The sequence below is a fragment of the Euprymna scolopes genome, chromosome 28, assembly GCF_053919585.1.
Source record: "Euprymna scolopes isolate OS-2025 chromosome 28, ASM5391958v1, whole genome shotgun sequence".
Taxonomy (NCBI): Eukaryota; Metazoa; Mollusca; class Cephalopoda; order Sepiida; family Sepiolidae; genus Euprymna; species Euprymna scolopes.
Genome location: NC_136509.1, coordinates 55,095,205 through 55,119,691, shown reverse-complemented (window position 1 = coordinate 55,119,691; position 24,487 = coordinate 55,095,205). Strand labels below are relative to the sequence as shown.

At 32.7% G+C, this 24,487-nt stretch overlaps 1 protein-coding gene across 9 annotated transcripts in view; it reads left to right on the top strand.

Annotated features, from left to right (window-relative positions):
* LOC145249637 (tripartite motif-containing protein 2-like) overlaps positions 1-24,487 on the top strand; it is a 327,119-nt gene that overhangs the window by 166,486 nt on the left and 136,146 nt on the right. For 2 of the 9 annotated variants that reach the window (XM_080111401.1, XM_080111399.1), the window contains exon 2: positions 7,778-8,005. The exons of the other annotated variants lie outside the window; for them this stretch is intronic. The gene's annotated coding sequence lies outside the window, so the exon portion shown is untranslated. The remainder of the gene's footprint in view (positions 1-7,777; positions 8,006-24,487) is intronic. 9 annotated transcript variants of the gene reach the window in all.

Genomic DNA, 24,487 nt, shown 5'->3' with positions numbered 1-24,487 from the left:
TGCTCGGTGATTGATGGTATCATAGGCTGCCGTGAGGTCGATAAATACAGCCCCTGTGATCTTTTTTCTTTCATACCCATCCTCTATGTACTGAGTCAAGTTCAGAACCTGACCAACACATGAACGCCCCTCCCTGAACCCAGACTGGTCGTCCGTAAGCTGGTCTTCAACTATTGGTGATATCCTGGCCAGAATGAGGCGTTCATACAACTTGTACAGTACACACAACAAGGATATAGAGCGATAGCTAGTTGGTAGTTGGGGATCTTTCCCTGGTTTAAGCTATAACTTTTGCCCGTCGCCAGATCTTGGGAATGTTGTATCCAGCAGCACAGGAGTTGAACAGTGATAGGATCTATTCACGAGATCTTGGCCCAAAATTCTGGATCATCTCTGTTGAGATACCATCGAGTCCTGATGCCTTTCTAGACTTGAGATGTTTAATTCCAGTCTTCAATTCCTCCTCAGTAAATGGGGGAAACATGTCATCGGACTCTTTGTGGACTTCACCATCTTCTCTTTCATCTGTTTAACGTAACCTCGTTCTCTGTGCAGTGGTTTCCCATTTATAAGTAGTTGGTGAGCAACTTGGTTTGGTGAGACTACTGCTGCTGTAGTGTCCGGTTCTTTATCGCTGTTTAGCTTCTTTATTGTTTTCCATGCATTTTTGCTATTGTGGGTCATGTCCAGATCTGCAACGGTTTCCATCCATCGCTCCTTACGGGCTGCAGATAGAGAGGCCAACAGTTTGTTGCCCAGCTCAGTGGTAAGTTCTTCGAATGGGTCTCTGTTATATGCTTGTACATAATTTTCATAGATGGTCTTACTTGTCTCATCCAAGCCAGTTATGTATTCCTTCCTACAGCCCCTTGGGATGTTCTTCTTGGCAATGTGCCACACAAGAGCTTGGAAGGTTTCATATCCTGATGTTACGGGGGGTACATCATTAATTGTATTCTCTAAGTTGTCCATGAAACCCTCCCAGTTAGCCCTACGATAGTTGAATCTGGCCATAGGTTTAGTAGGCACAGGTCCAACTACTGGTTGCATCTCAACAATGATGGGTCGGTGTTGGGATTTTGGGATCGGTTGGCCAATGGACTTGCTGAAGTTGTGTTGATGCCTTGCTGATGAAAATGCGAGGCCTTTTTGCCATCGAGCGTTTAAGAAGGATGGTTTATCCTTAGGCCTATTGAGAATGGCAAGGTTTTGGTGTAAGGCCCATTCTTCAACAAAATCTCCGTCCTGGTTGTTCTTAACATAGCCCCACATCATGTTGTGGCTGTTGAAGTCGCCAATTATGATATTGGCATTATTGTCAATTTGGATGTTGTCAGGCCAGCAATGGTACAGGTGGTGGCTTGTAGACGGAGGTGATGGTTACGTGAATTGTTTCCACCTGCAAAATTTCGATACCCCTTGAGGTAAAGTCAGTACATCCTTTGAGTATTGATTTGTCACGAATATAAACAGCACTCCCGTGCACAACACTTTGATGAGAGATAGCAAGGTGCATTCCAGGTATTTTTGGTGGGTTGTCCAATTTATGGGTCTCCTGGATGCAGAGGACATCTGCTTTCAGGTTAGATAAAATGTCAGATTTGGGTAGGGACATACCTTCAGCATTGAAGCTGATGATCTTGAATTTGTTGTTTCCGGGCCCGAGGGTCTATCCTTTTACCGCCACCGGAGATATGCAGAGATGTTGCGTAATGTAGCAATTGGTTCTCCCGAAGGATTAACAGAGGGCACCACGTGAAGGTTTGCTATTTGCCCTCCACAAAAACTATTAAAAGATCTGGAATATCGCATATCTAATCAATACATATTGTAGAATGCTATATGTCAGCTCTTTACATTATGTACTTCTTAAATAGTATTCTCAAGAACATGTAATAATTTTTGTAGTATTTTTCACTTTGTTTATCATGGCGATGTAATTAAGTAAATGTGCATGTTCAACATCAATTTAACTTTAATAAAAGAGAGAGCTGCTAGTGTCAACGACACAGTTCTTTATACAATTGGCATTTCTTTGTGATTCTGTTGAAGTTTTTCACTTTGCACTGATCGCATTCATCCATTTGAGGTGGTTCTGTCAACCTCTTCCCCAGTCAAACACATACAGAGAAAAAAAACTTCAGTTATCATTTTTCTTTGCTTGTGGCACAAACCACTTGTTTTGTATTGTTTATTAAATTGTTAGGTGAAAGTACAGACTAGTTAGAGAAACCTCCTCTCCTCTACATATTAAGAAATAGGTTTCCAAAAAATCTCTGCATATTGTTTTAACATTGGTTTGTGATTGTTTACAAATGATTTATTTCCAATTTGTGTAAACCATTCTGCTTTACATTGAATGCCCAGAAAAAGTCCTTTCTGATCAATTTTTACCAGTTTTAAAGTAAGCAAACGAACTTGGCTGTTTTCCAGAATAACAGAATGTTTTAACTGGAAAACATTAATCAGAAAGGACGTCTTCATGGTATATATGCAGAATGATTCGCACAAACTGGAATTTTTTAACAAGAGATTCATTCATTCATTCATTTTTTTTTTTTTGTACAAGAATTTGCAACGTTATAAGATTCTTACCTTAAAAACTTACCAATGAGGACATGTTCAAAAATTGTCCAGTTACTAAGTCCATTTAAAGAAATCATTAGAGAAGCAAGTAACAGAACTTCAATCATATCAATAATAATACCTACAATTTTAGCTTTGAGGTTATTTCTACCAAAAGCTGTCCAATCTAATTTTGATATTTTTGACTTTAATGGAATCCTTCTTACCATTGAACAATTCAATGAATCAATGGAAACAAGATTTTCATCCTATCTAAATGATGAAAACTTGTGTGTGTCTACTTTCTTAGATCCAAGATTCAAGTTTAAATTTCAAAAGAATGACATGGAAATAACACTATTAAGAATTGGATTTTCCATCTACTTTCTACTGATGATAATGAAGCAGAATCGGCAGGATACACTTTTTCAAGCTTTGTTAAGGGTCAAGAAGATCAACGTGAAAGTAAAATTGTATCTTTTCAAGCCTGTTGATGAATTAGTTTCAAATAAGCTTACAGTAACCAATCAAAACTTAGAGCAACTAAAACAGAAATACAAGAATCGCAATATAAACTCAAAAGGAATAAATCCCTTATGTTTAAGTGTAGAAAAGAACTTAACTATTTTGTAGCTTTACCACTACAGGCAAGAGGTGATGATCCATTTCAGTAGTGGAAGAACACAGGAGACCTTATCACTGCTGAGTAAACGGACTTCAAAATATTTAAGCACACCACCTTCATCTGTAAAGAGTGGGAGACTCTTTAATACAGATAGTAATGTGTATGAACCTATGAGAAACAAACTGTCCCCTGAGAATGGAGAAACTCTAATGTTTCTACATTACTTAAAAGTATTAGACTTTAAATACTTAGGAGATTATGAGAGCAGAGAAGGTAGGTTTTTGTGTGTGTGTTTTTTTTTTTTTTTTTTTTTTACATAAGGGTGACCACTTATCAAGGCCCGGAAGCCACTCCAGAATAAGGGTTAATGAGTGTACAGTAGTCAATGGAATAATATCGTAGTAATCGTTAGTAGTGGAAATTTCGTGAATCTTATCTTCGTATAATGGGATGATGGAAGTCTTAATATTTCAACAACATCATCATTAAAGAAAAAAAAAAATATTCTTAGTAAAAAAACAAAACAAAAAACTGAGAATATTGTAAAAACAGAACTGGAAGTGGGTTTAGTTGAGCTGTCGAGCAGAGAATAGGATTTATTTTTTTTTAAGCCTAATTAGTTTGGTATTCTAATCATTGTATCATTTGCACATACTGATGCATAATGTTACCTTATTTATTATCATTATCATTGTCATTTTCACTCTTCTTTTCTTTAAGCAGCAGGTGCAGAACTTCAGCTTATAATTATTCACTTAAAGAATTACAATTTGTACTTTGTAGTTGGTTTGTAATTTTTTTTTCTAAATTAATTGTTTAATTATATTCATTTAAGAATTCAACATTGTACTTTGTATTTTGTACTTTTATTTAATAAAGGCAAAAAGCCATAATAGTGGCCAGACACTTGATAAACTGTTAAGTTAAATTAGCAGTTACTATGCTAATGTGTCAAAGTTATCTGATGAGTCACTTTGCAGTGATAAAATAGTTTAAATTTAATAGGAAAGAGAAAAGTAATTAATTGGCAAAGTGGCCAATTAGGCCGATTACCGATTACCTGCCGATTAATCAGTACACCCTTAATAAATATATATATATATATATATATATATATATGTATATATATATATATATATATATATATGTATATATATGATCAACTGATGATGTCTCTAGTTATTTATAACTAGTGACTGAATTCAGATAAAGTTAAGATATATTTTCATTTGACATTTGCTTTTAATCATTTTGTTTGTTTTGATTATGTCTTTTAGTTTAATATTTTAATTGAGCAGTTCCAGATTTCTTGTTATTTCCATGTTCATTTTTTATATTGTTTTTATAGTATATTAAAATTTGTTTGTTGTTTTGTTTTTTGGGGTTCTGCTGATCTAGTGGTGTTTCCCACTAGTTCAAAAACTTTGTGTAATTATTTTCTGAGGTATCCACTTTTTTTTAAGCTTTTCTGTAGTTCTTATAGTCCGAGGTGCTTGTCGGTAACTATAGTGCACATTTTGCATGCTAGAGTCTAGTATATAGATTTTAGGGTCATTCCATGTCAAAACACCAGCAAAAAGTTGAAATTTAGCACAAATATTCCCCTTCATGAGTTAGGAAAATTTGCCAAATTATTTGATCCTAAACCTTACCGTTCGGATTTTAGGGGGGGGGGTAAAATTTGCATATTTTGCTTCGAAATTTATGCCATGAAACCGTACGGAATTTCAGTGTTTTATAAAATAAGAAAAAAAAATACTTCCACTTATTCAATATTTCTGAAATTTGGTAGAAAGGGCATTTAGGGACTATAGAATCCAAATATCGAATTATTTTAACCCCATACCTGTTAGAAAATAAAACTTTCCTGTCCCAAAAGCATGTCCCCCAAATCATCAATTTTTTACCTCTGTAGCTTATGATCAGTCTAGAGAAAATATGTCCTCTTCGATTTTCATAATATTTTGTTTATAGCATCTACTATGACTGCTTAAGTTCTCAAAAAAAAATTGTGAGGGTTTCTAGCCTACTTTAGGAGATATGGCCCTACCAATTTTATAGTTTTTTTTCCCTATGTATGTTCAGTAATTCAGTGAAAGATTGATAAAGACAATCATCCTAATGCTCTCAAACTTCTCAAATGTTCATATTGTGTTAAGTAATTTCTTAAACTATTCAATAAGATAGTCTTTGTTAATTCAAAAACAAAATAATTTAAATATATTTTGCAGATATTGCATTTGTATAGTACGGATAGATTGTATTTAACAAGTGATAAACATTGACTCATGCAATAAGATCAACACTTTATAGAGTTTTTGTTGATGGCATTAAACATTAATTTAAAAAAAAATTAATTTCATAATTTTCACGAAACAAATTTTTTTAATTTTTTTGTTTTAAATGCATGTGAATTTTTAAAACCTAGAATATTTGTAATTGGCACTAAACATTTATATATTTTTTTATTCATAAGAAATGTTTTCAATTACATCACTTTAAAAATTATTTATTTATATTTTTTACAATTTTTCAAAAAGTTATTTTCATTAATCTAAAATTTTTTATATTTAGAAGAAAGTGATAATAATACATACATTTTAACCTATGCTGTGCACCAAATTTTGTTGTATACATAGATTAATTTGTTTTGCACAGATAATTTATCCACTTTGGACAAATGATAAACTACCATTTGGTGTTGTAGGGACATCAATAGTGCACAGAATATTTGCTAATGGCACAAAGCATATATCCTTAAAATCCTCTTTCTAATAAAATGAATGTGATGGAAGAGCTGGATGCACGAACTTAATCAGCAAGTCCTTATTTTCCATATTAATTTCTATGACCATGCCAATCCAAACGTTACTGTCATACCTGCAGCAAACATATTCTGAAATAACAAATTTCATTGGTTTTTCTTCAACCTCAATAGAGAAGTCATATATCAATTCATAGTTTTCATCTTCACTACATTGTTTCATGGCTATTTTATCTCTGTCAAGTGGAATAAATTGATGAAAATTTCTTGTCCCTGGAACTGTGGATGCATTTTCAAATCTAATAGTGAGACTTCTCCTTGTTTCCTCAACTTCCTTTTTAATCAAAATGAATTTGATTCCTTCAATTGCAGATTTACAGTATTCAAACATAGTTTCTGTGGAAAGGATTTGTTTGGAATTTGGTCTTCGTAGACTTTCTTTTGCTACTATCCTTTTCACCGTTCCACCTATGCCATCACGTGGTTGTTTACCATAATTAGTTGCAAAGAAGTTCCATTTTGCATCAAATCCAAAATCTTTTTGATGATTGCATAAATTGCCAAAGTTCTTATAATTCTTGTATTGTGCTGCACAACCATCTGTAGAATATTCAATACTTTTCACATTTGACAAATTAGCCTTGATCACCTTGATAATGTTTTTCCACGCCATATAAACAAATGCCACATCATGGAAATTGTCACTTGATATAATACAAAAACCATTGACTTTACATTGTGTTTTCAAGCTTAAAATAGAGTACCACTGGGTGTAAAGTACATTGAGAGGTACTCCAATGAAAACTCTGGATCTCATCTTGAACAACAAATTTGTAATTTTCAGCAAAATCCCCAAGCAATGAAACTTCGCTATCACTGATATCTTCTTTTTTTTGCTTTAAATATCTGGATTGTAATTTAGCCAAGTAAGAATGAGATGCTAATTTATTTAATTGCAAAATAACTAAATCCACATAAGCTTGACAGAATTCCTTGTGAGTTATTAAAGTTGATCTGTCACTTGTTGTCCATTGGGAGAACTCAATAGAGTTTTCATTACCAATACATTCTTCAAGGGTGTCGTAAAGAAATTTTTCCAGCTTCTGTGATGATTTAGGACAATTTGGGCACCTATGAATCATACACTGTCTATTACTTGTATTGCAGACAATATACTTCAAGAGATCTTGATACAGTACATTCAATGGTTCCAGTAATAGTTTGATGTTTTGGTGGATAGTGCATACACATACAGCATGTGTACCTGCACTACCAGCAAGGACACACCATTTTGGTCTAAGACTACAAAATTTTGAAAACCCTAAAGATATTGTTGGATTCTGTTCCTTGAATGCTCTGAAAAGCTCATTTAGGTTGCACAATATGAGTCTCTTCTGCTGATATAAATTACGTTTAATACTAACATAATCTTTCCTTCCTGGCATCAATCGAGTGTACGCATCATCTTGATAAAATGCTTGCACTAACTCTACAATATCAGCAGGCAAAGACTTGCCTTGTTTTTGTTCATGCACAACTAAAATACCGCTTTCCAAACACAATTTGTGAGCCTTGTGTACAATGTGTTCTGAAACACCAAATACATTCATGACCAATTGGTAGGGGCAAGTGTCAAGATCTGTATTTTCATTTTAGTGGATGCCACAGTCTTCACTTTTGCTGTAAGAACCTCTATCATTTTATCAAAACACTTAGCTTTATCTAAAATCTCACTTTTTTTAATTTTAAAGGTTCATCACATAACAGCTCAGAGTCAATGTTTAATGACCTACTGACTTTGGTCTTAATACTTTGTATTGCAGAAGAAAGTTTCCTCTTGCCTAAACGAGCCTTTCCAGAGTCATGAAGCCCTTTTGTTTTCATTGGAGAAATTCCAATAGCAGAGAAACATTTACTGATATTTATTTTCTGTTTCCGTCAAAGTACTTGCATCAAGCTCTTGCATTTCCTCATCCGATACACACCTTTGTTTTTCATCAAGAAGTTTGCTGATTCGTATTCGACAATTAGGACAGAGTTTTTTGCCTGGAGTAAGTAACAACTTAGCTTTTGCTTTATCTGCCAACTTCAAAGAAATTGCTTTCAAGCTGCCTTTAACTTGCTTATGATTTTTAAATGGATTGCAACAGCTCTTTTCAAGCCACTCATACTTAGTTAACAAGGTCTGCTTGTGATGGTCACAGATAGTTTGTATTTTATCCTTATCAATCCTGTCCTATAAGCTTTACATCCACTGAAATTAATCCAACCTCTTCATCATGGAATAAATTAGTACTTGTTTCAACTGTTAGCTCAGTACAAATAGAACAATTCATTTTTATCTGAAAAAAAACTACTTCAATTATTCTGTGTGCTAGTAAAAAATCCAAGTAGGAAAATGCCACCTTTCTCTTTGGATACTGGAAGAAAAGTGACTAATAAATATTTTAGGTGCCACAGACAAGTTCCAGTCTGGGTTAAAAAAGAAAAAATGTTTAATGCCATCAACAAAAACTCTATAAAGTGTTGATCTTATTGCATGAGTCAATGTTTATCACTTGTTAAAGACAATCTATCCGTACTATACAAAATGCAATATCTGAAAAATATATTTAAATTATTTTGTTTTTGAATTAACAAAGACTATCTTATTGAATAGTTTAAGAAATTACTTAACAAAATATGAACATTTGAGAAGTTTGGGAGCATTAGGATGATTGTCTTTATCAATCCTTCACCGAATTACTGAACGTACATAGGAAAAAACCCCTATAAAATTGTATTTGTTTTTCTTATTTTATAAAACACTGAAATTCATACGGTTTCATGGCATAAATTTGGAAGCAAAATATGCAAATTTTATACCCCCCTAAGATCCGAACGGTAAGGTTTAGGACCAAAAAATTTGGCAAATTTTCCTAACTCATGAAGGGGAATATTTGTCCCAAATTTCATGTAATTCGGAGTCAGTGGGTGTAATGGCCTGGTCAGTTGACATGGAATGACCCTTTAGGCAGTTTTTTGAGTGATGACTCCTAAAATGAGAATATTATTGAATGTTTGTTGTAGATGTCTTTAATGATATGATTGTGTTTAATTGTGATCAGTATGTCAAAGAAGGTTATTTCTTTATGGCTATGTACTTGAGTGAATTTGATTTTGGAATGTAAGTTTTCAAGTGTGTTGTGTACTTTATTGATATCCACCCATGGCGATTTCCAAAGAATGAAAGACTCCCTAAAGTATTACTTCCAAGATTTTATGAAATGTGCTTTAATATCTTGTCTGAATTTGTGTTCTATTTTTTCATCAAGGTTTTCTACTAAGTAAACCAGGGTTATGGTGACATATGTTGGAGTAATTTTTGTTTCTATTGTGATGTTTAAAGTTTTCTTGTTGAAATCAAAGGTTGTTGTTGAGGATTAAGTCTATACTAATAATGAATTGTTTGGTAAATCTTGGATATAGTATAATAGATAGTTGTTCTCATCCCATTTGATTTGTGTATTTTTGGTAGTCTGTAAAAATGGATTGTTTCTATGGTGAAGTTTATTAGGAACATTTTCCTTTTTTTTCTTTTTTATTTGTTTTATCTTACTTCAGTCGAAGTTCTCAGAAATCAAGGGGCCCACAACCAGGGGCTAACACTTGAACTCTATATGAGATACATAGATATTCGAATGTTCCATTAAAGTTCTTTATCTCTCAAGCACTGAGTTAGTAAAGAAATTAAGAACATAATTTTCCTCTCCACAATTAACCATTTTTATACGTTGTAGTATATCTTTCATGTTAGTCTCTTGGTCTTACTAGATTCCAGGACAAGAATTTATCTAGTCTGGTGGAGTATCCAGCTTTGTGCTATTACTTGAAGTAATATCACTTGGAGAAGGTGCACCATTCCTCGGAAAAGCTGTGGAGTAGCCGTAGTGAGGAGATCTTATTTGGACTGTGAATACTATGTGATTTTGAATATTTGGTCAGGGTTTACTTCTATGGAAAAAGTATCCTTATGCCAGATTGTTCTGACAAACCCCTGTACAGAGAGACCTTAGACACTCGAGGATAGTGTCTAGTAGGCATTCAAGTTCTCTCCTATATCTTTTATATATATATATTTTAGTATGTTGTCCAAAGTGTGTAAGTTTACGTATAATGCTTTTATCTGTATTGATCCTGTCTGATTCTTTTATAATTATCTTATTACATTGGATGTTCTCTAATGCTATGTTTTATTTGTATGTGAAGTTGTTGATAAACTAGAATCTTTTTTATAGATTGTAGTTCCAGAATTTTTCAAAGAATACGTTTAATTCATTTGTGTTGTTGTTATTTTTGTTTGGAAAGTATGTTGATTTATTTTAACTAATGCGTCATCTGTTGCAGTTATTGTTGTTTGAATGTGCGTTTCTATTAGTCAGAATTTATGTTCAAATTCTGTAGGGTATTTTTTCTGGTTGTTTTATATTGCTTTTGAGTATAAGGCAAAATATGAGGTATAATTTTTACTTCATCATCTGTTAATGTACATATTATTATATGCAGATAAGTTAATTATCATCTAATCCGACATTGTCATTTTAGATGCAATTTCTAAAAAAATATGATGATTTCACTGTTTTTGGGATGTTTTCTAGTCATTACTTTTTTATCTGCTTTGTATGACAATCGACACTTACTAGCATTTTATACCTTTTTAAGTGTCAATCGGATTCTACGTTGTGTACTCTCTATATAATGTGGATGTTTCTTTCTAATATTGGAGTTGTGTTCGTTTTTGTAAGGAAGATTTGGCTGTTTTTACTGTGATTCAGTTGTTTTGGTTAGAGCGTTTTCATTATATTTGTTTGTTACAAGAGGTGATTGCAAGTTGTGTTTAATTGTGTAAGGTGATAATTGGTAGGAATTGTTTTATGATAGTTTTATTTGTTGATATGAATAGTGGTTGTGAGGTTTGTTTTGATACTCAAAAAATTATGGCTTGTTTATGTGGTGTAGAGAGTGTATGTATGAGGTTTTAATTGCATTTGCTGATGTGATTTGATAGTTGTCAGGCTTATTTTGTGGGAAAGCATTTGTAAGGGTTGTTGTATAATATGTTGTGAGGATGCATTTGTATGTGGTTGTATAGCATATTTATTAAAAAAATCCAGTTGAATTTGTTGATGCAGGTGATGGTTGGGTCTGTTTTGTTGTATAGGGTGGTATTGTTATGTAGCATCGATAGTTGTTTTATAATGATATGCTGTGGTGAGTTCTTTGTCTGCTGTTAAGGATATTATGGAACTTATATTTGTTGTGTGTTTGGAACTTGTATTTTTTCTGTGTTTCTGTGTGGTAGTATGCGTTTTGTTTCTTACCTCTGTTATGTGATTTTTATGTGTAACTATTTACAATTGAATATTGTGTGTGTGTGCATATATATATATATATATATATATATATATATATATATATATATACACACACACATATATTTCTGTCTATCACTGTCTTTACCAAGCAATCATAAAATATTCACTTCTACTCTTCTCCATCCCTTCATTTCATCTGTAATGTAACTCCCTTCCCCCTCTCACGTTTACAGTCATCTACTTATATCTTTTTGCAACATCTCAACTTAATTCACCACTCATAAATAAATAGGCAGAAAAAAGTTTTATTTTTATTTAAAATAAACATAAAAAAAAACTGTCACCTAGTTGACTCCTGTCATATTGTTTATGAAACAGCTGAGATGATCTCTCTCTCTCCCTCCCTCCCTCTCTCATGTGCAGAATTAGTTGTCCTCACATAAAAAAAACAAAAAAAAAAAAAACAACGGCACACTCAGAAAGTCGTTAATTTACGTTATTTTAATTATGTATTTACGTTATTTTAATTATGTCAGCAGTCTGATTCAGATTTCATCTCTTTCGCACTATTTCACATACATAATGATTGTAATGGTAGGACAGGGCCAAAAATGAGGACTAGAGCACAACTGGTGAGGGAAATGTGATTTTATTTCTCACGTGGTTGCAATGCATTCGCAGTTTACAATTCTTCAACGTGAAAACTGAAATAAACAAAATAAATGCAAAGAGTCGAAAGGAATACCTAACAACAATGCCCAGTAAATTTGGGAAATATTTTGAATGAAAATCTTCGTTTGCTCATCTCTTTTATGCTTCAAGTTGGCCCACACGCATAAAGATGCTTGCTAACTACACGCCATGCTTGATTTTATGTAAGAAACAGTGTTTTCGGTGATTTTTTTTTCTTGCATAGATTTTGGTCATGCAAAGGGAATTAATTTGTTTCCATTTACAATGATTGTTTGGCAGTTTTGCTATATGGCATATCAAAATTTTTGGTCATTTTTGTAAAAAATTTTAATACATTACAATATTTGTTTTTGTATGGATACATTTTTTAAACAAATCTGCAAACGATATTTTCTGTTTATCCCATAGATGGGACCATGACAGGTACTACCACTACTCTGGGTCATAGTGGAGTTGGGCTTAATGGCATCATCACCTGATATAGTAAAATAAACAAAAGTAATACTGCAGGATCCTCAGGAATTGTTGCAGAAATGTTGAAGGCTGCAGATTAAAGATACATTGAGATAAAACTTGACAAATTGGATCATAAAAGAAAGGCTTGTTCTAAAAGATTGGGATCTTAGTTCAATTGTGAATTGACTACAAATGTAAAGATGATGATAGAAGTAATTACAAAGACAATGTTCCTGAAAGTAGTTGAGAAATAACTAAGCAGCAAATAAGGAGTCAGACAAACATAGATGAAACGTAGTTTATTTTTACTCCTGAGGTTCACTAATGATATATTTATTCTGAGACAAATTCAAAAGTATCTTGGTAAGAAGATGAACTTGTATTTTGCTTTTGTTGATTCGAAGAAAGCTTTTGACAGCATGCCAGGATGAATTTGGTGTAAATTAGAGCCAAGCAAGTGGTTGGTGAAGAGTGCTCCAGCAATGTCAGACATGCTCATGATCGTGTTAGAATTAATATCACATTCAATGACAGCTTTAATATTAATGTGGAAATACATCAAGAATCTCTACTAAGTCTATTCGTTTTCATTTGTGTGTTAGAAACATTGTCCAGGAAATTGCATACGGGTTGTCGAAGAGATCTGTTATGCTGAGTGTTTACTGCTTACCTGTAAAACAAGGGAAGATCCTACTTGTTAATTTAAAAACTTGTAAAAGTCAGAGTGAATGTTACCAACACCAAAATGATGATCAGCAGCTGTAGTGGTGGAAAACTTTTATAAAGAGGAAAATTCCCACGCTCAGTTTGTAGACAAGCAGTTGGGAGAAATTCAGTTTTTGCAGTATTTATATGCATTGGTGCACAAGAAACGCATTAGGATTACTGGTCGTTTGAAAGATGATAATCAGATTGTGTGCAATAATTGTAAGACAATGGAAATAGATGAGAATTCAAATATTTGGATGGCAAGGCTATTGCAGTTGTTCAAAAGTTTTTTTTTTTTTTTTTTTTTTTTTTTTTTGGCACAGGAAGAAGCTGATGATAGTGGGATTTTAAGAGTTAGGAGTGGATGTAGTAAGTTCAGGTTGTCTAGAAGAGATGCGTTATGCTAATGGTTTACTGCTTGCCTGTGAAACAATGGGAGATTTACTTGTAAAAGGTTAAGAACTTCTGATATTACTAACTAACAAAGTGTTACCACAGCCAACCAAGAGAAGAGTATATCAGGTATGTGTACACAGTGTCATCATGTATGGAAATAAACTCTAGCCAATGATGGTTGAGGACATGTGGTGCATGGAGAGAAATGATAGAATGATGCACTGGATGTGTAATGTGAGTGTTAAAGACAGACTTAGGTCTGATAACCTCAGAGGAAGCTTAAAACTGGACAATATAAAATGTTTGCAGAACAGGCTTTGTTGGTTTGGTCACATTCAAAGAATGGATGAAAGTACTTGATTTAGTAGATGTGAAACAGTTGTCATAGCAGGGTCAGTTGGCGGAGGGAGGGGCAAAGAACTGATGATTAATTTGAGAGGAAGAGAGATAAATAAAGACTTGTCCGGAGATAGTTTAGTTTTGAAGTCAATTTCTAAAATGCCTGCATGTAAAACGGGCATTAAATCAAATATGATGATGGCAGTAAATGTATGTTTTGTAGATCAAAAGTCATTTCCGTTTAAGATCATGCAACTATTTCTTCATTTAACCCAAATGACGTAAAAGTGAAAATCTTTTATAGTAAATAGAAAGTGATTTACTACTTAATTTAAAGTTTAAAGACAAATATCAAGTTTTATAGGTATTTTGTGCTCTTTTATTTATATAAATTATACATTTTATACCATTATACAAGTCACTTCCGATCCACTATTGCAAAAAAGAAAAAAAACTTGATTTCTTTTGTTATTCATTCATCAGTTGCCTTTTGAAATTGTAATGAGCAAAGCCGATCCTTAGCCCCCAACCTCCACACTGAAATAAATGACAAAGAATTGCTTGCACCCTACATAAAAGCCTTAAACGATAACAGGTGTAATGTACGGTAGTTTTTAATATTAAAAAGTGAGATGCAGTGAAGCTGATCCAAACCGTTGACCTACGTTTTACAAATGCTCCATATAAATGGGCGATTCGCCTATATATAAGGGGAACCTAGTGAATTATTTGCAATAACAGCTGTTTGTTCAAGGCAGTGTTGGTTTGAGACTTGCAATTTTTGGTTGTTCCACCATTATATTTTGTGACTTTTATCTTGTAAATCAGAATACAAACAATACCCTGTTCAAACTCCACACAACATTAGGATTTTCTTTTATTAATCAATTGTTTACTTGAATTTTATACTGCTAAAAGTAAAAATATTTGTTAAAATTTTTTTCTTCCTGGAATAAACACATTGTCTATATTTACTTACCTCCAAGCAAAAATAAAGTTACAGACAAGATTAATTTTTTATATGGGGGAGAATCAAAAAAAAAGTTCTCCTTTGACTGAGGCCATAAACTGAAGATAATTACTTAACAAAATGCCTAAATTTTAAAAATATTACCAAAACAAAAGATTATCCTTACAAAATATGTTTCATATTTATTTGTCTCCACATGAGGGCAATGTTAGTTTTTTTTTTTTTAATATAGAGAAAGTTCAGCTCACATAAATGAGTACCACTGCTTTCTTCAAATTGTGTCAAGTAGATTTTTTTGCACACACACACGCGCACACACACACACACACACACACACACACACACACGCACACTTTTCTATGCTGAATTTCCTACTTCTTACAACAAGAGCATTTAAAGTAAGGTCTTCTAACGACAATTACAGGACAAGTTAGGCAGGATGTACCCGATGCATCAAAATCAATTTGAATGCTTCTACACCATAATTAACCATTTTGAATTATTTTTCATATTCTTTGAAATAGGCAACAACGATTTTACAATAATATTACAGGGTTTGCATTTGTGTTGGATAAACAGCAAAACGATGTTTTACTTCAATTTTATTCATAAATAGCTGAAGTACCCGACGTTGCCAGGTTGTATTTGATATATTTGAATATTATGTCCTCGTACATTATTATCAAATTGATTAAACGAAACATAAATTCACAATGGCTTCTCTTTCCAAATCTCCCATGAGGTAGGAGTAGAAGGTGCATTTTATTTTACATAGATTTCACTAGTAGCCCTAATTCTCTGCTCTAGTTTAACTTTTTATCTTCTAGTCCGTCTTCTTTCAAAATATGATGTAAAAATTGCAATTATTATTTTATATCTTAGTACATATGAGGGGCGTGCAATAAGTAATGCCCCTGACCCACTTCCCAGAGCAGTAGAGCAACGAAATTTGGCACAGTTATTAGTCTTTCTCTACATAGGAACCACCCAGACTTATGCATTTCTCCCATTGTTTGATGCAGCTCTGGAGACCGTTTTTGTAGAACACCCAAGGTTGGTCCTCCAACCACGACGTGACTTCATAAATCAAGGCTGCATCATCTGGGAAACACTTTCCTTTCAAAAACAACTTCATGGCTGGAAAGAGGTGAAAGTCAGAGGGTGCAAGGTCAGGAGAGTAGGGAGGATGGGGAAGGATTTCAGAACCACACGCCCATGCTTCTGATCTGGTGACATACGAGTTGTGGACCGGAGCGTTGTCCTGCAGGAGGAGGGTACCTTTGCTGATCTTGCCCCGCCTCTTGATTTTGATAGCTTCCTTAATTTTCTCAAAAGTGAAGCATAATAGACTCCTGTAATTGTGGTACTCTTTGCCAAGAAATCTGTCATCACTACTCTGTCCTGGTCCCAGAAGACTGTGAGCATGACCTTGCCAGCAGAGGACTGCACCCTTGCCTTCTTTGGAGTTGGTGAGTCCAAGTGCTTCCACTGCATTGACTAGGCTTTGGTCTCTGGATCATAGTGATGGACCCAGGTTTCATCCTGTGTAATCAGTCTTTTGAAAAACTTTGACTCATCTTCTTGGCACATCTCCAAATTCATCTTCGAGCACTCAACGCGTTCTCGCTTCTGGAATGGTGTGAGCAACCTGGGAATCCATCTGGCAGACACCTTATGTATATGCAAAACCTGTACTAATCTTGACATCTTGGGCTATTTGGCGAATAGTAGTATGCCGATGTTCCAAAATGGCAGCCTCAACTTGACGGATAGATGCCTCATCAATGGCAGAAGGGGGGAGGGGCGACCAAGTCTGGGAGCTGTTTCCACAGACTTCCGGCCATGTTTGAATTCATGATGCCAGCGTTTTACAAGGTCATATGATGGGGCATTATCACCATAAGTTTCTTTCATTTCATCAAGTCTCCTGTAGTGTGCGTCCTTTCAAATACAAAAACCGGATGACTGCTCGACATTCAACAGGCTCCATTACACACCTGACTCAGTTCAAACACCTGTAAAACAGAAACCACAATTAGTTCAGAGCTGTAATTTGCCACATAACCCGTAGAGATATAACTCATTGCACATGCAAAATTTCAGCTCGATCAGACAACTGTAAGTAGGTCAGGGGCATTACATATTGCACGCCCCTCGTATCTGAAAACTGTTAAATCTCCTTTTGTTTTAATTATTTAATGTACAATATATATAAAGATGACATTAGTAATCTATTCTCTTAATGAAATAATTAAAATTTGGTTTCCAGTAGTGCATATCTAAACACTGGTACATGTCCCTGTAGCATTAATTTTGAATAGCCTTTACATAAACATCTTCGGTGTGACCACTAACCGGTGTGTAACTGGTTTTTAAAACTGGCCATAAGAAAAGCAAGGTATCTGAAGATTAAGTCCAACAACTTTAAGGCTTTGTCTTTGAGCTTTATTTATAGACTGAAATGGTATGTAAAAAGGAATAAAGGGAATCTGAGGAATTAACAGTTTCACATTTAAAATTTCCAGTTATCATAATGGCTTCCAGAACCTTAGTTTTCAATGATTTTATTGTTAACCGTGTGCCTTTGCACAGTTTAGGTGGATCAAGATTTCTTAATATAATTGGAGCTCTTTCCTTCAATATCAGGTTGTGATGCGGAATTTCAGGCGGTTATAGTGAATTGTACAAAAAATTCTACTGCCTGATCTTCATCAATAACACAATCAATGGATTGATAACTCTTGCAAAAGGTTGATCATATCAACAGCAGTATTTCTCGAAACCAAGATTGCTCTTTCAGTCACAATACCATCTACCATTGTAGAAATTTTTAGCAATATCTGGGAAAACCTTAGTTATCAAAGCACAAATTGAATTTACCATTTGGCCACATGGTAATTTGTGCAATTGAATATTTTATCAAACCATTGCCAATGGAAAGGAGATGAGTTGAGAAAAGTGATGCAGACTGATCATCAAATAAATGTGTCCTTATAAGAATATTCTTCAAACTGAAAACAAAAAATGTGGTTATCACACAGTATTGCAGAAGTGCCGAATTTTCATATCACATTTTAAATGGAAAGAAAGAATTTAGAACCGAATCAAATGTTCGGTTCGCAAGGACAGCAGCATTTTGTTTTATAGATAAACCACTTATTGCAGACTATAATGTTTTGTTAGACCTATCTCTCTTTTTTATTGTTCTAAGGGTAACTTATAGAAATATCATAATTTGATATTAATAATATGAATTTCTGGTGTAGGATGATTTCAGAATATGGTGTAAAAAGAATAGAATTATATTTACAATATTATAATGACTTAGCAACTGCTGCTTGGCACTTCTATCGGCACAGGGGTGGATGAACATAACCTTTATAAAATTTATTGCTTTTGAACAAATGCTAATTTTATTGAATTTCGGTTTAAAATAATGGGCAAGAGAACTTCTGTTTATGTTTAAATCATTGCTTTCGTGTCAAACTTTCATTGGTTGATTTCAGTCTCGTGGCGGTTTTTGGATTGTAAATATTAGTGGACGACAATTTGAGTATTTTGACAAATTTTCATCAGATGAGGTTTTGATGGTGAATAAATTTTTTGTTTTTGTTGTTATTGTAATGAAAATTGTATTCATGAATATGTATGATATTTTGATATGAAGTGTCAGAAGATAATTGACTGCACTTATTTTATTATATCTTTAAAATAGAAAGTAAATGAGGCAATTGATCTGTTTCCAACTTCAAATTTATATTAGCAAAAATAGTCCAAATGTATCATAAATTTATTGAAATATCTGATAATTATCCGAAAAAATTGTATTTTAGTCAGACCAATTATTTAAAAAATGTCATTGAAATTAATATTTGTCTATATAATTGATAAATGAATTAGAAAGCTAGGTATGTCTTCATGTATTTAATTTAACATCTGCAGCCCATAAATTCTTATTTCTTTACAAAAAATATATTTAAAGAAAAGAAAAGAAGTTATTTAAAGTAAAGGAAAATTTATAGAAACTTATCTAAAGGGAAAATGAGAGATAATTTAAAGAATAATGACAGATTATTAAAATTAAGATGAACAAATTTCTCAAGCAATATTTACGTATTACTTGAAAAAAAAGAAAGAAGAAAAGAAGTGCAAGAACATTAGCCCAAGTACGCTTTTCTACCAAAAATCTTTGCTTAGAATTTGTCCCCTGTCGTGCAAGATTTCCTTTAGAAAAGTATGGACATTATTCATTTAATTTTGTCACTGATTGTGAGTGATTTCATTCACTCATTCATAAATTAAAAACAATAAAGTTTTAACTTTTTTACAAAAATTGCCAAATTTGAAAATATGAAATAGTTTTCTCAAAATCTATATTTTATTAGTTAAGAAAATTTATAATTTGCAATAAAATAAACCTTTCTTTTTATGTTGTCATAATTTTTTCATTTATTTGAATTCAGTAAATGTGTAAAGAAAACTTTCTCAAAACAAAACCAAAAAACAACACACGCATTCAAAAACATTGGAATTTTGGTTTAAAACTAATATTTGTTTTGCCTAATTAATAAAATAGAAAAAAAAATAAGTATGTCTTCATATATTTAATTTAACGTCTGAAGCTCATAAATTCTTATTTCTTTACAATAAAGAAAAGTTGAAATTATTTAAAGAAAAAGAGAGCAGTTATTTAAAGTAAACGAAAAGTTATTTAGAGAAAATAAAATTATCTAAAGGGAACAGGAAGAATATAAAGAAAAAGAATAAATTATTAAAGTTAGGCTAGACTATAAATATTTTAAATTTCAAAGTCTCAATTTACGTATTACTTAAAAAAAATAACTAAAAGAAAAATGCAGGAACAAGTAAGCTTTTCTATCAAAACTTAGAATTTGTCCTCTGTTGTGCAAGATTTCTTTAAGAAAAGTATGACTTTTTAAAATAGAATTTTGTCTTCGGTTGTGAGAGATTTCTGTCAAAATTGTTGTCAAAAAATATTTATTGTCTTAAAAGATTGTAAAAAATCTGCAAGAAATAAAAAAAAAAAGTTATATTATTCCAGCCTCTAAGTAAGCATTTTGCATTTCCACTTGCTGTAATATATTTAAATTCATGCAGTTTTCGTATGTATTAATACAAATACATGATTTTAAAAGTTAACAAAAATATGACTTGGTGCCATCAGGTAAAATCGAAACTAAAACATTTAGCATTCCATCCACATTCTCTACCAATGTTGTTATCGAGAGATAATAAAGTCTTAATATTAAACAAATTGAAGAAATGAATTGAATTTGAGCATGTGCAGAAAGAAATAAAGACATGTTGGCAGTTGAAATAAATATTTCGCATTTCAACTTGCCGACATATGTCTGTATTTGTTATTCATTCAAACATTTTACTCATTATAAACCATCCTTGATGTATGATTACAACTTCCTGTTAATTTCAGTGTTATGTTTAAAAGTTTATTTGTTAAATATTTACACACACAAATACATCTATTTTGTCTATATAGATTTAAAAACTGAGGTGTATAGAAATTACAAACATAAAAATATGGGATTTAATGCTAGGAGCATGAGTTTATTGGGTTCCAATCTTTTTCTGAGCAACTTTGAATAATCTATGAGTGCTCTGCTTACATAGAGTTAATTATGTTTTTAAGGGGGTTTACCTTTCTCCCATCCTTTCCTTATCCCTCCTCCATTTTCATACTTTCTTCCCTCGTTCTTCGAAACTTGACTCTGCACCCCCTACTCTTTCCACTGGATTTTATTCATTGCTTTTTTTTTTTTTTTCATATAAAAATTCATTCCTTTCAAATAAAGGCCTTTTTTCCTATCCCTGATTAAGGTCGGTTACATCACTGAGATATGAGTTGGCTTTAGATATGTATTTTTTACTACTTTTATAAATCTATTAATTATTAGTTAAAAGATGTTTATTTCTAGGCCTTTTTTTCTATCCCTGATTAGGGCCGGTTACACCACTGAGCTATCAGTTGGCTTTAGAGATGTATTTTTACTACTTTTACTAATCTATTTCATGCTCATCCATTAATTCCATATACTAACCATATATATATATATATATATATATATATATATATATATATATACTAGACTACCCGCGACCCGTTGGGTCAGTATGTTATATTAGCTATGGAATTCATGTATGAGCGTGACACTTGTGACGTAAAGAAAATAGGTTTTTTTTTTTGACATAACAGAAACACATTTATATGAAAGTATATTAAAATGAAAAAAGAATATAGATTTTTTTTTTTTTTTTTTTACACAGTGATCACCACTTATCAAGGCCCAGAAGCCACTCAGGGATAAGGGTTATTGCAAGTACATTACGTAAGTGTGGAGATTTGATGGAGTGTTTACTTAAGTGGGCGGTTCATTAGGAATTTGTTAACATTAGACTTGAAGACATCCAAGTTGTAGTCCGGAGGGAAGCAGGCAGACGGAACAGAGTTCCACAGGCGTGCAGTTCTAAGAAAGAAGCTTTGTTCATGGAATCCACGTTTTGATTTAGGCACAGATATAGAGTGGGGGAAATTTTTCACAGTGGATTCAGCTAGGCAGGTGCTTTTCGTGAAAGATTGGCGAGGGGGGGACCAGGGATTGGAGTTCAGACGAGCACCTGCCATGAAAATAACGATAAAACAAGGATAGATAGATTTCTAGGAGTCATTCTGTTTATTATAATTGATTATCTTTGAAAAAAAAATTTACAGTTACTGAATTATAAGTAGCTGGCCATACTTACAGGTAAATGTACACTGAACAGATACCATAATACTTATTATAGTTAAATTCAAATTTTGATATATCTGCTTTTTTTTTTTTTTTTACATCGTTCATTTCTGTATTACGTTTAAGTTATTTTAAACCACACTCTTTCCATGTTAAATAATAATTTCGAAATAATAACGTTAATATTTCAGTGTGCAGGTTATGCGCGCGTGCGCAAACAGATGTCGTAAACCGGAAAGTAGGTTACATACATCGTTACAAGGTCATTTGAGTTTTATAATTATATATATATATATATATATATATATATATATATATGGCAGTAATTGTTACTTCCTACACTGATGATTGCGTAAGCATGAAACATTAGTGTCTGTAAGTATACGAATAATTGTTAATATCTATTTTAAAATATTATCGTTATAAAACCTTTTTTATTCATTTTTAATTGAGCTCTCTTTAGAGAATTAAGAAACATCAGTTAATCTAACCATAACTCCAACATTCCAACTCGACTTAACATGTAAAGATACTTCATTTTCCCCAATTGTGTTAACCTGTGTTAATTTCTGGTAGCCTGAAAGTAGAAATCTATGGTGACTTTGTGACTGGGTTCCAATCTCCTAACTGGCAATAATTGTCACTTCCTACATTGATATTGCATAAGCATGAAACACTAATGTCTATAGGTATAAAAATAATTGTTAATATTTATTTTAAAGTATCGTCATATTTATATATGTGTGTCAGTCGTATTTCTCAGCAACTGACCTAAATAGTATTAGATCTACCAAATGGATACTTGCTGATGCTTGTCAGGTGAAGTGCAAAGTATTTTAGTCTGTGTTATTCGAATAATGGAAATGCAATTCAAATCATTATCATTGGATACATATTCTATCCGAACAGATAATTCTTTGCGTAGACTAAACTGTAGGAGATTTATTATTTACTGACATTAGAAAAGCAATTAATGATATCCTCCTCTGTTTCTTATAAATATGGACTTTTTGCAAATGGCTGCCATAACAGTGTCGATTTATGTAATTATTAAAAACTAGCCTGGATGCCTGGCATTGCCCGGGTGTTTGGCGGTGTGTGTTGATCAAAAAAAAAAAAAAAGTGGTAGTAGGCAAGTAGGCTCGAACCCATACTGCGAAGGAGGAAAAGAACTTGAAAAAAAAATGTGACGTCTTTGCCGTTGCATCCTTTGCCAAACGGGAAGTGGCAAAGGTTTAAATTAAAGCTAGCCAGTCGAAAGAGAGGGTGACTTTCGAAAATATCGACGGAAAAAGTAGAAAAGTGCCTAGTTGAAGGTGAAGGAATGAATGTTTTTGGTCAATTTTTGATATTTGTCGTCCGAAGGGTCGAGCTTCAAAACAATACTGATGGTGTGAAAATCTGTCGCCTCTGTCAAAAGCTTTAGGCAGGCATAAAAACATACATACATACATACGTACATACATATATACATTTAAACAGACAGGTGAGATTTATATTATAGATTACTTTATTTTTCTTCAGTTATTACAGGTATTTTATATTGGCAGTACTTATATGCCAGCATTTTCCAGGAAAAATAACTAACTACAAAATAATATATTTTTTAAATAATATATCTGAAATTATTATATTATCCTGAACTTAAAGATATTTTATTTATCTTCTTCCTATCTCAAGAAAATGTGAAATAATGATCGGAAAGTAGAATTGAAAAGACACTGCCATAGAGGAAGAGCATTCCGGCGTTCAAAAGATACCTGGGCAACCCCATTGGTATTCCCCGGTAGCAATAAACTAATCATACCAGTAACATACCTGAGTCAACAGGGAAAAGGCCATTTCAAAAGTGGCCTGTACTCTGTTGATTTCAGTGCCAAGGAAAAGACCTTGGCTAAGAACCACCTGCTCAGTCTGTATTTAAAAAAAAAGTACTTTTTTATTTCAATCTTTGCAATTTTCTTAGTTTTTTTAATCGTGAGGAGTGCACGTGTTCTTCTTTTATTGTAGTGTGTGTGTGTGTGTTGAGAGTGTCTAATATAATAACACACGCCGCTTTTTTCATCATTTAACATCCAAACTTATGGTTAAGGAGAGCATATTTTTTATTTATTGTTTTACTTTTAACATTGATATTTTTTATAATGCAAATCTTTGCACCTGCTGCTAATTCACCAAAAAATAAAAATGAGATTCCACTTTTTGCTGATTAGCTGTAAACAGACTGAAAAATTAAATGGTAAAAATAAAAACAAACAAAAAATATTATTTGAAACTGTACTTTGGGAGATGAATTTCGATTATATTGTTTTTTTAATATTTTTTTTATTTAAACTTAAACATTTTTTTTAGTTTATTAAAGATCAATTATGGATGCATTTGTTTTGGGGGATTTTCATATTTTTATTTTGCAAAAAATATACATTAACGGGTTATAAATAAATTAATTAGTTAATTTGAGAGGCGAAATTGAAGTTTAACAGTCTAGTTACAACCACACTGCTTCTCACTGTTTTCTTTTCACACCCAAATTTTTTATTAAGGAAGGACACATTTTTTATGACTTTTAACATTGACAGGTTTTCTAATAGTTTAATCAGGAACAGTAATTTTTACAGCATTAAAAATACTTTGTAGCCACCTACCACTAAGATAAAAAACATTATTTCTATTAAAAAATAATTATTACAATGGCTAGAAGAGTGGTCTTACATTTACATGCGAAACTAATCCCAAATTCAAAATGTTCTTGGTTTTGTTTATTTAACACCATGTCCTTCTGGTTGTTTACATGTAATCACTAAAAAAGTAGAATCTCATTTTCTTTTTTCATTGGGTGGTACTAAGGAG